The sequence below is a fragment of the Sus scrofa genome, chromosome 2, assembly GCF_000003025.6.
Source record: "Sus scrofa isolate TJ Tabasco breed Duroc chromosome 2, Sscrofa11.1, whole genome shotgun sequence".
Taxonomy (NCBI): Eukaryota; Metazoa; Chordata; class Mammalia; order Artiodactyla; family Suidae; genus Sus; species Sus scrofa.
This window is the reverse complement of record NC_010444.4, coordinates 54268327-54285059: the sequence shown is the minus strand read 5'-3', so window position 1 is coordinate 54285059 and position 16733 is coordinate 54268327. Positions and strand designations below refer to the sequence as shown.

General features: G+C 33.9%; 1 pseudogene; it reads right to left on the bottom strand.

Moving 5' to 3' along the window:
* On the bottom strand, positions 4776-7131 carry LOC110259588 (annotated as a pseudogene).

Genomic DNA, 16733 nt, shown 5'->3' with positions numbered 1-16733 from the left:
TGTCAATTTCTGCTGTAGAGTGCAGTGACCCAGTTATACATATATACAACCATTTTCTCATACTATCTTCCATCATGTTCTATCCCAATTAACTAGATATTTTCTTGTGCTGTACTACAGTGTCCCATTGCCCATAGACCACAAAGTAATAGCATCTATCATCCCCAATCTTCCCATCCATCCTGCTCCATACTCCTGGCAACCACAAGTCCATTCTCTAAGTCTGTGTTTTTCTTTCTCTTTTATAGATAGGATTGTTTATGCCATATTTTAGATTCCCCATATGTGACATAATACGGTATCCACCCTTCTCTGTCTGACTTATTTCACATAGTATGAAAATTTTTTTTTTCTTTTTGCTTTTTAGGGACACATCCATGGCATATGAAGGTTCCCAGGCTAGGGGTCTCATTGGAGCTACAGCTGAGAACCTATGCCACAGCCACAGCAATGCCAGATCTCAGCCACATCTTTGAACTACACCACAGCTCACAGCAATGCAAAATTCTTAACCCACTGAGCTAGGCCAGGGATCAAACCTGTAAACTCATGGTTCCTAGGTGGATTGGTTTCCACACTGCCATAAGGGGAACTCCAGTATGAGAATCTCTAGTTGCTATCATGTTGCTACAATGGCATTATTTTCTCCCTTTTTGGCTGACTAGTATTCCATTATACATCATTCTTTGTGGACATATAGGCTGCCATCATATCTTGGCCACTGTTAATAGTCCTGCAATGAATATAGGGGGTGCATGTATGTTTTTGAATGAAAGTTTTGTACAGATATATATCCATGAGTGGGATTGTTTTATCACATGCAATTCTACATTGAGTTTTATGAGAAAACTCATCTTTTGTAGGTTATCAAATGCAATTGTTTACACTACATTAATTGAATATAAGTGTTTACATTACATAAATGAAATGTAATTCCAGTTTGTTGGAATCTAATTATTCACAGATACATCATGACCATTTACAATTCATCAGTTACAATATCTTTTGTTTCATTTTAATTTTATTATTTTGTCTTCTCTATTAATCTAGAAAAAGATCTATATTTTCAAAATAATTTATTTTGTTGAAAATATATTGTGTTTTTTAATTTTCTATTTCATTTATGTCTGGTCCAATGCTTATATGTATTTCTATTAATTTTGACTTTGTTTTTCCTCCTTTTGCAAGTTCCTTGAGGCATAAAATGAGGTAGTTTTTTAAAGATACTTTCTTTTTCCTTAATTCAGGTATTTATCATGATAAATTCCCGTCTCATCATTGTTTTCACTCTATTCCATAAGATTTTTTATCCCATGTTTCCATTTTAGTTTGTCTCAATTTAAAAATATATATATATTTTTGATTTCCTCCTTGAATCATTGCTAGTGCAGAGGTGTGAGATTTATGTCAGTGATTTTTTTTTCTATTTTCCTTCTGTGTGTCATTTGTAGCTTTATACCATTGTGGTTCAAAATATAAATATCTTTCAATCTTATATTTCTTGAGACTTATTTTGTGACCTAATATATGATTTAGCTTGCATATTTGTTCATCTGCTGTTGGATGGAATGTTTTAGTTATGCCTTTTAGGTCCATTTCAGGTATATCTTTGTTCATGTCTGCTGTTTCTTCGCTGATTTCCTGTCTGGATGTTCCGTGTGGTGTTGTCTTCTCTTATTATTATGATTTTACTTTCTATATTTCCTTTAAACGTATTTGCTTTATATATCTCAGTATTCTGATATTTGGTACATATATATTTACTGTTCTTATATCCTTTTTATGAATTGATACATCTATCATTATATAATTAATTTCTGTCCCTTGTGACATTTTTTAACATAAAGTTGATTTTGTCTGATATTAAGTATTGCCACTGTTGCTCTACTTTGTTTAGCATTTACATGAGTTATCTTTTTCTAACCCTTCACTTTCAGCCAATGTGTGCTCTTAAAGCTAAAATAAGTCTCTTATCTTAGGCCACAAGTAGTTGTATCTTTTTTATTTTTTTTAGTGTCCACACATGCGGGATATGAATTTTCTGGGGTCAGAGATTAAAACAGGACCACAGGTGCACACTATGCCACAATGGCAGCAATGGTGGATCCTTTAACCCACTGTACCAGGGCAGGGATCAAACCTTCAACTACACAGTGACTCAAGCTGCTAAAGCATTTGGGTTATTTACCTACTGTGCCACAGCAGGAACTTTTTAAAAAATCCATTAAGTCTCTTTGTATGCTTTTTAATAACATAAAATAAGATATTTGTAATAAGATATTTTGAATTCATTGTCAGACTCAAAACCTGGTACATTCCTACTTACAGACATTCACCCTCACCAGAAACCCTTCAACCTCAGAATATATAAAATAATTTCTAGAGGATTAAATAATTCAGTCAATGATTAGGAATTTAACAGATATTTCTCACATCACTGACATAGGTTATTGAAAGTGTATTTTAATATCTCTTATAGATAGGAGTTGGTAAGTTATTTCAGTGTGTGGCAGGCAGGACTCCAAAATTTCCCATGATCTACATTCCCTACAATTGCTCCTATAATCAAGTTATTCAATCAAACAAAATAAAGTGACTGTGCAGAAGTTATTAAAACCAAAAACATTTGTCTTTAAGTAATCTAAGTGAGACTATCCTGAGTTGATTTGACTTAATCCATTGGAGATATTTAAAAGAGGACATCAACCTTTCCAGAGGTCAGAGACACTCTCTTCCTAGCCTTGAACAAGCAGGTTGCTATGAGTTATCTAGGTGCAAAGAAATTAACTATTTCAACAGCTACATGAGCTTGTAAAATGATCCTGAGCCTCAGATGAAACTGCAGCCCCAGCAAGAATGTGGATTTCTACATTGTGATACCCTAAGCAGAATACCCAGGTTATCCATGCCATAATCTCTACCCATATATACTGTGACATAATAAATAATTTTATTTAGAATTCCTATAATGTGTTATTTTTTTTAGGCAGTATAGTAAACCTAATGCAGTGGACATGTTACATTTAAATTTTATTTTATTTTTTAAATTTTATTTTTATTATTATTTTAGGGTCACATTCACAGCATATGTAGGTTCTCAGGTTAGGGGTACAATCAGAACTGTAGCTGCCAGCCTACACCACCACCACAGCAAATAGGGATCTGAGTCATGCCTGCAACCTACACCACAGCTCAAAGCAATGCCAAATCCTTAACCCACTGAGTGAGTCCAGAGATCAAACCCACACTGTGATGGGTGCTAGTGGGGTTCATGAAACAGTAACCTCTGAGCTATGATGAAAACTCCACTTTGGCCTTTCCTGAGATCAGAGAGACTCTCTTCCTACCCTTAAATAAGAAAGCTGGTATGAGTTATTCAGGTGAAAGAAATTAATTATTTCAACAATTACATGAGCTTGTAGGATGATCCTGAGCCTCACATGAAACTGCAACCCCAGCAGGAATGTGGATTTCTACCATGTGATACCCTAAGCAGAATACCTAGGTTATCCATGACATAATCTCTACACATATATAGTGTGACATAATAAATAATTATCATTTAGAATTCCTGAGTTTGTGTCAGTTTGTTATGCAGTAAAGGAAACCTAATTCAATGGGTATGTTACATTAAAATTTTGAAGGAAGAGTTAGTAATTCATATGAAGGCATAATGATTTTTTTTCTCATAAATACACAGGATTCTCCAGAATTGTGCTTCATTTCATATCAATATCATTGTGGCAATATCTACAGCAATGTCACACATGGAATTTTTAAAAAATATCATGCTAAAAATAAAATTGAAAATTTGTAACGTAATTACACTGCAAATCCATATAAGGACTGAGATATCTGAGGATAAAAAAATCCAAGACAATGTGGATTCATGTTCCTATTTCAGTTTCTCATGCATAAGTCTAATGTTTACAGAAAGAGAAAATAAATGGGAGGTCCCAAATGCTACTATATCCAGAAGAGGGGAAGTTTCCATTACAAAATAGGCTCAATAAGCTAAACCATAAAACTAATTCCTTACTGCCTTTCTGGATAATGTGTATTAATTTAATAAGAATTTCATAAATAAATCTATAATCTTGCTTATAATTAACTTAGTCATTCAATTCTACAGAATGATAAATCCAAGATATGAAATTGGATTCAGGAGAATCTTTTTTTTGTTTGGCAAAAGGTAAAACTACTATATGTTAAAAAGCACAGAACATTTTTCAGTGCTCTGCTTAATTATGGAACTATGTGGCATTGTGAGTGTAAATGCTTCTAATTTCCAAAGTGGTATTGTGTAAAATAAAATATGTAGTTGTGCAGAATATCTTGCAGCACATATTTACTTACAGTCCTATTTTGAATTTTCCATAACAAAAGAAATAAATTGAACACATGATTGCCTATAAAAGTTTTTTTTTTTTTTTTTTTTGCTTTTGCTTTTTAAGGCCATATGTGCAGCATGTGCCAGCTAGGGGTTAAATCAGAGCTACAGTTGCCTGCCTACACCACAGCCTCAGCAAACCAGGTAAGAGCTGCATCTGCAAACTACTCCACAGCTCACAGCACTGCTGGACCCTAAACCCACTGTGTGAGGCCAGGGATCAAACCTTCAACTTTATGGTTAATTCTTGGGTTCATTACTGCTGAGCCACAATGGAAACTTCCAAAATGTTTTGCTATAAATATGGGTAAGTATTGCGTGCTAAATTCAATTGGTTATATATACAAATTCAAGCATAAAGCAAAAATGTAGGGAAAACTATTTTTTAGGCAATTTGATCTCTAGATTTTCCCTTCCTTAATACCTTCATGAATGCTCTGACCACTTCCTTGTTGTGGAGACTATAGATGAGGGGATTCAGCATGGGAGTAAGGATAGTGTAGAAGGATGATACAGTCTTGTCTTGTGGGGTGGAATGATCAGAATCAGGCCACATATATATGAATATGGCAGCTCCATAGTACATCCCAACCACCAAAAGTTTTGATGGGACCCTCTCAAGATCTGATGCAAATGACAGCCAGAATAAGATGAGCATAGGATGCAATGATGACTGCTACAAGGAAAAGAAGCATAATTACACAGCAAATAAACATTAACCTTTCAAAGTGTAATGTGTTGGTGCATGAAAGAGTGAGAAGGGCAGGGACATCACAGAAAAAATGGGGTGTTTCCCGAGCACCAAAATATGGAAAAGACAATTCAATGGCAATAACAATACACCATAAAGAGGCCAATAATCCAGGAGGGAACAGCCATGAGACATCAGATATGCTGGCTCATGAGAACTGAGTACCATAATGGCAACATACTGGTCAAAAGCCATTGTAATCAACAGGAAATATTCATCTCCAAGAAGGGACTCTTATAAGAATATCTAGGTTCCACTACCAGCCAAAGAGATGGGCTTCCCTCCAGAGAGGTAGTTGAAGGCCATCTTGGGTACAGTGGTGCAGATAAGCATGAGGTTCACGAGGGACAGTTGGCTGAGGAACAGGTACATGGGGATGTGGAGCTGAGTGTCCAGGTAGATGAGGAAAATCATAACAGCATTTCCCATGAAGGTCACTGTGAAGTTGCCCAAGACCAGACAGCAGAGGAAGATGTGTGTGGGGCTGTAATCAAATATTTCCAGCAGGATCCATTGAATATTGAAACTGTTTCTCCCATGCCATGATAAATATATTCACTGTGGAGAATACAATATGTGAGAAATGACTATGATTACATTATGGAAATATCAATGATTTCAAGCCTAAATCACCATATCTAATACAATGGCACGAGTCAGCAAATTTCTTTCAGGGGATTTTTTTTGGCTACACAGTAGCATATATTTAATTTTCTATTTTCATATCAATTTTTCTTTCTTTCTTTCTTTTCTTTCTTTCTTTCTTTCTTTCTTTCTTTCTTTCTTTCTTTCTTTCTTTCTTTCTTTCCTTTCTTCCTTTCTTTCTTTCTTTCTTTCTTTCTTTCTTTCTTTCTTTCTTTCTTTCTTTCTTTCTTTCTTTCTTTCTTTCTTTTCTTCCTTCCTTCCTTTATTGCTTTCTTTCTTTCTTTTCTTCCTTCCTTCCTTCCTTTATTGCTTTCTTTCTTTTTCTCCTCTCTTAAGTGTCAAAGGCACTGGCTTCCTTTCTTTGTTTTGCATTAGCTTTCCCCTGTCTTGGAATAATTCAGAGAAATACCTAGTATTTTGGTCTTGGCTTTGGAAAAATTAATCCATGTGGTCCTGCCAAAATTACTAAAATTGTGCATTTGCAAACAATATTATTATGCATTATTTTACCCATTTTGTAGTAATGCCTTGCAAAAGTAATCATATTAGCCTAAAATTGCTTGAAATTTTCCTATTCTATTAGTTTTAAAGTCAATCAAATGGCAATGATCATGTAATCCACACAAATATGTGTGGAACATATTTTACATTAAGAATACTGAATTTTTTTAATGCATTCAAACTATTTCAACCAATCTATGTGTACTCAACTCTCTAGTAGGATGTGTGTGTGTGTGTATGTGTGTATATATGCATATATACATAATTATGTGTGTGTGCATATATATATATATAGGATTAAGAAATTCCATGCTACTAAATATTAATAAAAATTTGGTCTGTGATGTGTCTGCTTGTTTTTATTTATTTATTTATTTATTTATTTATTTATGGTTTAACCATGGCATATGGAAGTTCCTTGGCTCAGAGTTGAACTTGAGCCAAAGCAGTAAGGACATCAAATCCTTAAATTCTAGGCCACCAGGGAACTCCACATCATATACTTAATATGTGACCTTTTTATAGAAAATAATGAAATAAATGTCTAAGGCATATATTTTGCTACATATATATTTTCTTTCAATATATAATCAGTAAATGTGCATTTTGATTTTATTAGGGATGGTTATGTATTACTTGGCAATATTATGCTATTGATATTTTCATGTGTTTATTATGAAAGTGAAACATATTTATAAATATATATATATATAAAATATGTACTATATATTGCACCAGGTATATAATATATACATACATAATATACACCAGATCACCTCTTGGTTTTTAGTTTTTCCATTTTTTTTCTTTTTACAATGTAAGTTTCCAAACAACCTTACTTCATGCTTGAGTTATAGAAAAATATATGAGCGATTTCTCTTTCAAGTTGTGCCAAATTGTACAATTCAATAATCTTTAAGAGATTAAAAGTGCCAAGAAAGCTGTGCAGTAGCCAAAAGAACTCAGATACTTCTTTACCTGTATTTGACTTCTTGTTTGCCTTTCTGTCTAATCAGGGCTATACAGTGATATTGTATTGTACTGTCAGTCTCATTCATATGGCTGACATCACCTGAGAAACTGAAATATCAGTTTTGTACTGCTAATTGTACAATTCACTCTATGTCCTGACCTCCAGATCAAATTTCTTTGGAGTCATTAATAAAGGAGAGATTGCTTAAGTGGTTGCTATAGTCATTTAGCATTGTGTTGCCCTTGTCCCCATTATTAACAAATGACAAGACCTGACTCTATAATTAGGTCTCATTTGCTAACAGAGTTATGCTCACAGCACCATTTCATAACCTTGTGTGCCTTAATAAACTCTGTTGCATTTTATTTTACTTTTTTTTCTTTTTATTTATTTATTTATTTACTTATTTATTTTTACAGCACACCTGTGGCATATGGAATTTCTCAGGATAGAGGTCCCATTGGAGTTGCAGCTGCAAGCTTACACCACAACCACAGCAATGCAGGATCCCAGGTGCATCTGTGACCCACAGCCCACTAAGTGAGGCCAGGGATAGAAGCTGTAGCCTAATGGACACTATGTGGAGTTCTTAACCATTGAGCCACAATAGTAACTCCCCTGTTTATTTTAATACTCTGACTCTTCACAATCTGTACACATAAGTAAAATCCTATCTTTACTTAGTCAATATTACAACCTTCATTAAGAAAAGCAGTGTGAGACAGTGAATCAAGACTTCTTAGTCTCTATTACTCTCAGGATTTTGAACAGTGAGATATGTAGTTCTGAATTATTTTCAATAGAGCAACAAAATATTTAAAAGTTAGTAAATACAGAGGTGAAGCCTATATTGTCCTATAATTTTTCCATGGTTTCCTATTGTTTCAAGCTAAACTTTAATAGAATATTCATAGAAGGACATAGGAATATTATTTTATTATGCATATTGTATAACCTGGCTTTTTGTCAAAATCAGTGCCACAAACTCTCCTCACTGCCCTTCTGCAGGAAACTAGAGTGAAAAATGTTTTGTGGTTGTCATGGCACTTATTTTCAAACATAGTCAACTCAGACTCCTCCAAATGAAACTTATGTTAAGCAAAGCCTTGGTCATTTGCGATATAAATAAATGTGTATATATATATGTGTACATATATGTGTGTGTGTGTGTGTGTGTGTGTGTATAGAGAGAGAGAGAAAGACAGAGACATAGAGAGACAGAGAGAGACAAAGAAAGACAGAGGACAAAATCTTCATAGAGATGTTAAAGGTATTCACTGAAGAAATAATGTACCTTTTTTCACTATATATATTTTGTATAAAAATTTCCTCAAGATTATTAATTTCATGACTTCCCATTAAATCTTCTTTGGTATGGACTAAAGAGCCATTGTTTACCACCAATACCTTTAAAAACCTACAACATATTTGAGGCTAAACAGCTAATGTATCTATTTATTTTATCCTTATATTTAATGGCTGGAAGGGAAATTGAAGGAAATGGAGTGAGCAGAAGAAAGGAAGAAAGTCATGTTGGCTGAGTACATGCAATGCACAACCACAAAATATTGAAAAGCAATGAATGATGAAGGCAACAGTCCTGAAGCTGGAGAGAAATTGAGAAGAATAAGGAATAAGAGAGAGAAAAATGAGGCATGGGTGTGTTGATTAAATGCAGTTTGGTATCACTGAGCCCAAGTGTCTGCCCTAGATGCTCCCACTTGCAAACCCAGACAGAGAGAGTAGGCACTTCACTGTAGATAAAATGGCATGCAAAAAAATGTCCTTGCCTCCTGATAGAAACTTCAAACCACTTCTCAGAAAAATGATTGCTGATGCATTTCTTAAAAAGCTTATTAGTGCAGAGTTCCTGTCATGAGGCAGTGGTTAACGAATCTGACTAGGAACCATGTGGTTGTAAGTTCGATCCCTGGCCTCACTCATTGGGTTAAGGATCTGGTGTTCCCCTGAGTTGTGGTATAGGTCACATATGTGGCTTGGATTCCGCATTGCTTTGGCTCTGGCATAGGCTGGTGGTTACAGCTCTGATCAGACCCCTAGCCTGGGAATCTCCATATGCCATGGGTGCAGCCCTAGAAAAGCAAAAAAGATTAAAAAAAAAAAAAAAAAAAAGCTTATTAGTGCTTCCGGAAAAAAAGAAAATTACTTGCATTTTTACCTCCTGACATTATGGATTAAACTACTAATCCTCTGACACAACTTTTGGGTCTTCCCATAGCACTAGTGGATTGTGTACTCCCCTTCCCAAATTCATACAATGCCTAATTTTTTTTTCCAGAACAAGATCTCAACTTATTGACCCTACTTTTAAATTTGAAAGTAATTTAAACCTCTGTGTCAAGCCATCTGTTCTCAATCTCCCAATTCAATCTCTGTGCATTTTTACTTTGGGATCCCAAAGTTACAAGACATACATCTGAGTTTGAGTCTTTTTTCTGGGGGGTTTCTTTTATTTGCAGTATCTTCCCTCTTCCACAATCCTTTACCTTTCTAAATCACATTATTCAAGTTCCAGCATACATGCATCTTTCTTCACTCTTCTTTTTTAATTCTGTAGACAGCAAGTTCTGAATATATTAAATTTTTGGAAGATGTGTGGCCTCTACCTCTATTCTATATAAAAGGCAAATATTATGGACCCTTAGATAAGATGAACCTGAGCTTCAAATCTTACTGTACCACCAATCTGTTAATTAACTTCTCTGAGATTGTTTCATTTCTCTTCTCAGAATGCTGTTATAAGATATAATATAATTTTTTTATAAATTCTTCTTCAGGATACTTATTTCACACTGTGCATTCATTAGATGACCATTACTTTCACTGGACTCATCTTTTTTTTTTTTTTTTTTGTGGTGAGGGATTAATCTTGCAGTAACCTCCTTTGTTACTTCCTTACAATTATTTCTAAAAATATTTCATTTTTCTTATTAAATTTTTGTTTACTAAGCAATATGTTTATTTTTTATGCAATTAATACCTAAAACTATTTACATAACAAGTAGAGTCCATAAAACCCTAATAACTGATTAAAAGCACCAACACTGAAGAGTCTCGAAATGGCTTTTAAAGTATCATTTACTGTACTGCCATAAATAACACGTTATATTTACTTAACTTTGTCACAGATATTATTTAATTTGATATTAAAGGCCCTGTATCAAATATATGAAACATATTACACTTATTTACAGAAAATATGTGAAACAAGTAGTAGGTCAACAGGAAAAATTGCCTTCCTATGTAGAGATTTCAAAAAGACAAAACTTCTAATATATAGCTTTTGAACGAAATCAGTTCTGTCTTGTTGACTCCAGAGGAACTGAGATATTTTGAAATACAGATCATCTCTGTCACACTTACCTTCTACATGTTCCTAAGAAGACATGGAACTACTTACTAAGGAACTAAAATTATTTAAATTTCTAGAGAAAAGCTATTTAAGGCAATTTTGCTAAGTCACCTGGCATTTCGATTTGCAAGCTTTCCAGACTATCCAGTCCCTTTTCTTTAATTATAGTAATATATGTGAATCACTAACTTTTTCTCCTTGGGCCTCATATAAAATGTTTTATATATTGAAATATTAATCTTCTTCATATTTAAGATAAATATAATCATTTGTCACTTTCTAGATAAAAGAGTTTCCTAATTTTTTTCCTATTATATCCTGTCTAATTCATGTATTATGAATCTATATTCTCTGTATTTTTACCTTCTATAATTTCATTCATGTATTAAAACTATATGTGCAAAATGAGTAGTTATATTCACATTTTAGCAGAAATTAATAGAACAATATGAATAAATATCACAGAAATAAAAAAAATCCTAAAAAAAATAAAATGAGACAAAGGCAAGATGTACATAAGTCTTGTATTGATTCAGGGAATGACTGGCCAAGGGGCACCTGCTGTATAGCACAGGTGACTCTATGCAATATTCTGTGATGATCTATGTGGGAGATTAATCTCAAAAAATGGGTGTGTGTATATGTGAAAAAAAAGGATGATTATGAATGCTATGATAGACATAAAACATTCTTTACCAAAAAAATATTCTTTTAAACATAATAGCCATGGTAATGTTATCATTTCAACAATGTCTTTCTTTTTTTTTTTAGATTTCGTGGGAATTTTATTTTTTTAATTTCCCCAATACATTATTTTTTTTTCTTACTGTACAGCATGGTGATGCAGTTACACATATATGTATACATTTTTTTTTCACATTAACATGCTCTATCATAAGTGAGTAGACATAGTTCCCAGGGCTACACAGCAGGATCTCATTGCTAATCCATTCCACAGGCAACAGTCTGCAACTATTAACCCCAAACCCCCAATCCATCCCACTCCCCACATCCCACTTGGCAACCACAAGTCTATTCTCCAAGTCCATGATTTTCTTTTCTGTGGAAAGTTTCTTTGGTGTCATATATTAGAGTCCAGATATAAGTGATATCATATGCTGTTTGTTTTTCTCTTTCTGACCAACTTCACTCAGTATGAGAGACTGTAGTTCCATCCACGTTGCTGCCAATGACATTATTTTTTACAGCCAAGTAGTATTCCATTGTGTATATATAGCATTTCTTCCTAATCCAATCATCCATCAATGGACATTTGGTTTGTTTCCATGTCTTGGCTATTGTTAATAGTGCTGTAGTGAACATGCAGATGTATGTGTCTTTTGCAAGGAATGTTTTGTCTGTATATATGCCCAAGAGTGGGATTGCTGGGTCATATGGTAGTTCTATGTATAGTTTTCTAACGTATTTCCATACCGTTCTCCATAGTGGTTGTACCAGCTTCCATTCCCACCAACAGTGCAGGAAGGTGCCCTTTTCTCCACACCCCTCCAGCACTTGTTATTTGTGGACTTATTAATGATGGCCATTCTGACTAGTGTGAGGTGGTATCTCATGGTAGTTTCGATTTGCATTTCTCTGATAATCAGGGATGTTGAGCATTTTTGCAAGTGCTTGTTGGCCATCTGTATATCTTCCTCGGAGAAATGTCTATTGAGGTCTTTTGCCCATTTTTTCATGGGGTTGTTGGCTTTTTTGCTGTTGAGTTGTATAAGTTGTTTGCATATTTTAGAGATTAAGCCCTTGTCAGTTACATCATTTGAAACTATTTTCTCCCATTTTGTAAATTGTCTTTTTGTTTTCTTTTTGGTTTCATTTGTTGTGCAAAAGCTTGTTAGTTTGATTAGGTCCCATTGGTTTATTTTTGCTCTTATTTCTGTTGCTTCAGGAGACTGACTGAGAAAACATGTGTAATGTTGATGTCAGAGAATGTTTTGCCTCTGTTCTCTTCCAGGAGTTTGATGGTATCTTGTCTTATATTTAAGTCTTTAAGCCATTTTGAGGTTTTTTTTGTCACCGTGTGAGGGTGTGTTCTAGTTTCCTTGATTTTCATGCAGCTGTCCAGTTTTCCCAGCAATACTTGCTGAAAAGGCTGTCTTTTTCCCATTTTATGTTCTTGTCTCCTTTGTCAAAAATTAATTGACTGTAGATGTCTGGGTCTATTTCTGGATTCTGTATTCTATTCCAATGGTCTCTATTTCTGTTTTGAAACCAGTACCACACTGTCTTGATGACTCTGGCTTTGTAGTTATTGCCTGAAGTTTGGGAGAGTTATGCCTCCTGCTTCCCCCACCCCCCTCGGGATTGTATTGGCAATTCTGGTTTTTTTTTGTTTGTTTTTTTTGGGTTTTTTTTTGTGGTTCCATATAAATTTTTGGATTGTTTGTTCTAGTTCTGTGAAAAATGCCATGGGTAATTTGATAGGGATTGCATTGAATTTGTAGATTGCTTTGGGTAGAATGGCCATTTTTACAATATTAATTTCTCCAACCTAGGAGTATGGAATATCTTTCCATTTCTTTACATCTACATTAATTTCCTTGAATATTGTTTTATAGTTGTCAGCATACAAGTCTTTTAGCTCCTTGGTCAGGTGTATTCCCAGGTATTTGGTTTTTTGGGGGTGCAATTTTAAAAGGTATCATATTTTTGTATTTTTTTCCTAGTATTTCATTGTTAGTATACAGAAATCCAACTGATTTCTGAATGTTAATCTTATATCCTGCTTCTTTGCTGAATTTTTTGATGAGTTCAAGTAGTTTTGGGGTTGAGTCCTTAGGGTTTTCTATATAGAGTATTATCTCATCTGCATGCAGTGAAAATTTTACCTATTCTCTTCCTATCTGGATGCTTTTTGTTTCTTTTGTTTGTCTGATTGCAGTGGCTAGGACTTCCAGTAATACGTTGAATAACAGTGGTGAGAGTGGGCATTCTTGTTTTGTTCCAGATTTTAGTGGGAAGGCTTTCATCTTTTCTCCATTGAGTATTATATTTACTATGGTTTTGTCATCAATGGCTTTATGTTAAGTTATGTTCCCTCTATACCCACTTTGGTTAATTTTTTTTATCATGAATGGATGTTGGACTTTGTCAAATGCTTTTTCTGCATCTATTGATTCGATCATGTGGTTTTTGACTTTTCTTTTGTTAATGTGGTGTGTGAGGTTGATTGATTTGCATTTGTTGAACCATCCTTGTGCACCTGTGTTGAATCCCACCTGGTTGTGGTGTACGATCTTTTTGGTATATTGTTGGATTCAGTTAGCTAAAATATTGTTGAGAATTTTTGTGTCTATATTCATCAAAGATATTGGCCTATAGTTTTCTTTTTTGGTGGTATCACTGTCTGGTTTTGGAATTAGTGGGATGGTGGCATCATAGAATGTCTTTGAGAGTGTTCTTTCTTCAACCTTTTGAAAAAGTTTAAGGAAGATGGGTGTAAGTTCCTCTTTGTTATGTCTTTGTATGTTTTGCCAGTGAAACCTTCCGGTCCTGGACTTTTATTTGTAGGGAGTATTTTTATGACATATTCAATTTCAGTTCTAGTAATCAGTCTGTTCAGTTGATCTATTTCTTCTTGATTCAGTTTTGGCAGGCTGTAAGTCTCTAGAAAGTTGTCCATTTCTTCTAGGTTTTCAAATTTGTTGGCATTCAATTGTTCATACTATTCCCTCATGGTTTTTGGTATTTCATCAGGATCCATTGTGATTTCTCCCTTTTCATTTCTTATTTTGTTTATTTGGGTTTTTTCTCTTCTCTTCTTAGTGAGTCTATCCGGAGGTTTGTCAATTTTTTTACTTCATCAAAGAACCAGCTCTTGTGTTTATTGATTTTTTTCTATTTTATATCTTAATTGTGTAGATTTCCTCTTTGGTCTTTATGATTTCCTTCCTTCTGCTGACTTTAGGTTTTGTTTGTTCTTCTTTTTCTAATTCATTTAAATGGTGGGTTAAGTTGTCGATTTGAGATTTTTCTTCTTTTTTGAGAAGGAACTGCATTCCTATGAATTTCCTTCTGAGCACTGCCTTTGCAATATCCCATAGATTTTGAGTGGTTGTGTCTTCATAATGATTTGTCTTGAGGTATTTTTTTAATTTCCTTCTTGATTTCCTCATTGCTCCATTGGTTTTCTAGTAGCATGTTGTTTAGTCTCCAGTAGTAAGTTTTTATCATTTCTTTTCCTGTGGTTGATTTCTACTTTCATGCCATTGTGGTCAGAGAAGATACTTGAATTAATTTCTATACTCTTAAATTTGTTAAGGTTAGCTTTGTGCCCCAATATGTGATCAATTCTTGAGAATGTTCCATGTGCACTTGAGAAGAATGTATATTCTGATTTTTTTGGATATAATGTCCTGAAAATATCCTTTCTTCTTTATGTTTAAAAAATTAGTGATTGAGAATGCAATTTCCATTGATGTACATTGTGTTAATTAATAAAATATTTGCCAAATAAAAATAATTACATTAAATATAAAGTACATAATTAAATTAAAGTAAATATAAATTAAAGTATTTGACTTTGGGCTTTCTTTACACAGAATTATGCTAAAATTCGCTATTATCAAACTGATGATTCAACTGATTTCAGCCTTGGAGTCATTTGACTTGAGCTTCCTAGAGTGGAGATTTCCATATTATTTTCATGTTTTGAAAACTTGGCTTTTGTGGCCAAGCTTTCTTGATTCTAGTTCTGATTGTGTTGTCATGACCTCCACTTACTATAATACTTATTTACTTTTTCCTCCATGGAATTATCTGAGGCTCCAAGATATTCAGACTTATTTTTCTCTTTCATTCATATTATGTTCATTGTATCTATATGTCTTCACTCAATTTTTTTTTTTTACTGAATATCAGATGCTAACAAATGCTAACAAATGCTTTAAATTTTCAATATTCTTTCCTCATGTTATATTCACCATGCCTAACTCTGAATCATTATCACTCCATGAATCCACCATTATTTTATATTAACCTCAACTTTCAAGTCACTCTCCATCTTATTAATTGCGTCCCCCACCTAGGAGCTATATAGGAGAGGAATAGTATCCTAAATGGGAAATATTTAAGTTTTCAAAAGTACTGCGCAATTGCATGTGAGAATGCTTGAACTATATTATCTTTAGCTCATAAATAGAGCATTTTCTTTCATCACATTCATAAAGATCATTTTAGACCTCTTGGTTTTTTTTTAACTTTTGAAAACCTATTTTGTGAGAAAACGTTCCTCACTTTTATGTTAATGTACATTTCATTACAGACATGTGTAGTTTTCCTTTGTGACTCAGATTCTCCCTTCAAAGTATTTTTAAAATTATTGTTCTCTGTGAAAGCAAAATGAGAGGAATTAAATTTCATATCTCTATGTAGATTTCTTTTTTTTTTTAATTTTATTTATTTATTTATTTATTTATTTTTGTCTTTTTACCATTTCTTGGGCCGCTGTCGCGGCATAAGGAGGTTCCCAGGCTAGGGGTCCAATTGGAGCTGTAGCCACCAGCCTACGCCAGAGCCACAGCAAGGCGGGATCTGAGCCGCGTCTGTGACCTACACCACAGCTCACGGCAACGTAGGATCGTTAACCCACTGAGCAAGGGCAGGGATAGAAGCCGCAACCTCATGGTTCCTAGTCGGATTCGTTAACCACTGCGCCATGACGGGAACTCCTATGTAGATTTCTGATACTCACATAATCAAGTCTTGTGTTGGATTCTTTTTCTATACTAATTCATAATGCCATATAATATCATTTACCAAACTTTCTTACATGAATATATCTATCTGAAGTTATTAATTGAATTAATTTATTCATTGCAGAACACATGGTTTTTATTTCTATGACTTAAAACCAAATCTTGAGGTCAATGAAAATGTCATTTGTTTTGTTTTGTTCTTTAATTTTATTAACGATTATTAAACACTGCTTAAACTTTATCTCTCATCCAGCGATTTTTTTTAGTTAAACAATAAATAATTTTGTGATTAAATCACATATGTTTTGGATCCTATTGTTCATTGCTAAAAGCAACTTTGTTATTTGGATTGATTACGTTATTCTAAATATTTCTGAGAATTTATT